Source organism: Elephantulus edwardii, unplaced genomic scaffold (assembly GCF_000299155.1).
Source record: "Elephantulus edwardii isolate Elephantulus edwardi_28Jun2011 unplaced genomic scaffold, EleEdw1.0 scaffold00238, whole genome shotgun sequence".
In the NCBI taxonomy this organism is placed as follows: Eukaryota; Metazoa; Chordata; class Mammalia; order Macroscelidea; family Macroscelididae; genus Elephantulus; species Elephantulus edwardii.
This window is the reverse complement of record NW_006399988.1, coordinates 2,430,252-2,433,640: the sequence shown is the minus strand read 5'-3', so window position 1 is coordinate 2,433,640 and position 3,389 is coordinate 2,430,252.

Here is a 3,389-nt window from a genome sequence, read left to right as displayed (position 1 = left end):
TATATTTTAAAACCCAAAGAAACCCCATCATTATGACAGATACACAACAAGATGCAAAGAATTGTCCTTGATTTGTACATTTTAAAAGTACTCTGGTACTGCCATTCTTTTCAATGTTAGCCATCATACGTCATTATTCACACAAATACTTTACAGACAATAAAACTCAAATAGACTTTTTTTTCTGATATTCTTTTCTTTCAGCCAAGATCCATTTGACATCAGCAATGATATTTCTGGTGCTCTGGCCTTTCTATATGCAGTTTGAACTGGGGGGATGGGTGGGCAGGGAGGAAAATGTGCAACAATGAATGAATGGAAATCCATGTTCTCTATACACTTTCATTAAAATCTCAATTAACACACACACACACACACACACACACACACACACACACACAGAGAGAGAGAGTTTGAATTTCTGTCAGTTTCTGGTTAATGTATTATTCCAGCAATTTTTGGATGATCTACAGCAATATTTTGCTTCATGTGATAAGTGGTAAGGAGTTGCACTGTCAACCCAAAGTCAAGCAGTTCCAATTCACCAGCTGCTCTGTGGGAGAAAGAAGGGCACTCTGCTCCCATGCAATTGACTGTCTCTGAAAATCAGCTGGAGGGTCAATTATGAGTCAGTTCTGATTTGACTATAGATAACAACAATGCTTCTTACCACTGAGCCATCAGAGCTTTCTACAGCAACAGACAAAGGTTCCAATTTCTCCAAATCTTGCTGAATACCTATTTTCTGGTTTTCATTTGTTTCAACATCACAGGCATTTTATTGTTGTTATTAATTTACTTTGAATTTATTTCAACTCATGGTAACCTTCTGTATGCAGCAGAAAGAACTGATACAATGTTTTCAAGACCTTAACCTTCTGGAAACAGCTCACCAAGCTTATCTTCCAAGGTGTCCTTGGATGGATTTGTACTACCACCTTTTGTCTAGTAGTTGGATACCACCTAGGAACTCATAATCCTCCAAGTGAGGGTGGTGTAGTATCTAATTATGGTTTTGAGTCTTATTTATCTTCCTACTTACTAATATGTTGAGGATCTTTTCATTCTCTTATTGGCTATTTTTATACCTTCTTTAATATGATAAACTATTGAAGTCACTTGTTCATTTTTTAATGGATTCTTTATGTTTCTATTTTTAGGGGTGTGGGCTTCCTTTATGCAGTCTGGATATTGTTGTTTTAACTTTTGATCCAAAATGACACCATTTTTTACAGCTCCATTGGTTGTAAAATCAATGAAAGTTCGCAAGTTGTGTTTCTCCAAGTGACTGTGTGGATTCAAACAGCTGAACTTTATGTTAGCAGTCAACGGCAAACAAATTTTGCTTCTCAGGATCCTTATGTTCTGGATATTAAAGCCTTATCACATAAATGGTTTGCAAATATTTCCCCTCATTCTTTAGGCTATCTCTTTATCTTATTGAGAAAATTCTTTGTTACGGAAACCTATTTTTTTATAAAATTCATATCTTTTTATTGATTGCCTTTGAGTCTAGCATGAACCGTAGCCACTCTATGAACAAAGGTCCCAAGCCTTTCTATAACTATCAACATTTATCAAAGTTAATAGAGTTTCCAGATGCATGTTGTTTAGGAAGTGGATGCCACTCCTGCTTCCAGTTTCTTAGAATTCTTTATTTAAAAAGTGAATATTTGCCGTATAGTACTGTCAAAGCCTCCTGAAAGATTCTGCTTCTAGTAGTTTGTGGACTTCTGCTTCAAAGATTATAAAAACTGAAAACATTAAATAAACAAGCTTTTAAAAATACTGGCTTACGTGTGCTTTTAGAAGATCTATCAATGTGACTTTAAGCAAAAGATTTTTTTCTAAATAGTCTCAAGGGGGAAAAGTTTACAAAATGAATATATATTGTGACTCAAATTTTGTAAAACAACAGTGAAGATATATATTGAAAAGGACTAACAGTATTTGGGTATGTGATAATGATTTTTTTCTAAAATAAATTTACTGTAGTGACCGTTTCTTATGCAATGAACAAAACACAAACTTTTAGGAATGTTTACATTTCTGAAACTCTTTTAGAAATAATTACGTTTTTAAAATTGTTAATTTTCTATGCACTTCCTCCATTTAAAATGGAAATTAATGAGTATCAAGTATGGTTAAAGTAAATTTCTTTTAAAGAAAAGCAACAACAGATTTATTATCTTACAGTTTAATGTTGTATGTACAACCGAGTGGAAGCCAACTCATAGCTGACCCTTCAGCATTCAGAGGAGATGGTTCATCTTCCTCCTGCCAAGTAGCTGGTGGATTTGAACAAAGAGCCTTTGAATCACTAAACTACTAGAACTCTTAAATTTCTTAGATTGAATCTCAAGATATATAGCTCTCATATATTCCAAAAGACAAAACAATCCTTAATAAAGAATTGGGAAGTAAAAATAGTTTCCATCATTTTCAATTGCTCTTATTTTCGCAGAAAACTTTTCTCCTGTACATAATTTACTTAACGGTGATTTTGAGAGAGGACTATGAGGAATGAGAACCCCTAAACCACAAAAGGCAGGAAAGTTCAATGAATCACAAATCGCCAATCAAAATGGACCCATCCAGTCCAGTCCCTTCAGGTTCCGGGATCAAACTTTCCTAGAATCATTGACTCTGGGAGAAGAATGCCTGCCCAGGCTTTCTTTCCTCCACTGCAAGTCTGCGCTGGGTTAGACAGAATTGCTCCCTAAAGTTCTCAAAGCCTATAAATCTTTATAGGAACAGGCTGCTGGATCTTCCACAACACAGCGGGCGGGCACCAGTTGCCAAAGTCTTAACCACTGAGTCACCAGGCCTCCGGATTTTGCCCTCTAGGCTTTACTAAGGATAAACTAGGGCAAAAAAACACAAATGGCAAGGTTCAGTTTGACTCTCATTTTGGAGAGATCCGTGTATCTGAGCCCTCAGGTGCGGTTATGAGTCACAGCAAGCCCCCCGGGTCTTCCGACAGGCAGGGATGGAATCGAATCACGTGCGAGAAATCACGGTGCCCGCCCACAGGGCGGTGTAGCCAATCGCGAGGCTAGAAGCCGGGGTGGGCAGGGCAGGCCGGGCTTTAAAGGCTGAGCCGACCTGGCGAAGTCTAAGCTCCGGGCTACTGAACCTCACTCTTCTTATTTACCTTGTACCTTCGCCAGCTGTGGACTCCTTGGTGAGCTGGGGCCGAAGTTAGACAGTTGGGGGCCGGGAGGAGTGAGTCCTTGCCTCGGGGCATGGGTAGACCACTGGGGGCCGGGCCGGTGAGTGCCTGGCTGGGGAGAGGTCGGGCAGACGCCCCGGGGCCGGAGTGCGCCCGGTGAACGAGCCATCTCCGGTGGAGATCCCGCAGCCCCAGAGCGGTAGACACACCCCCCACC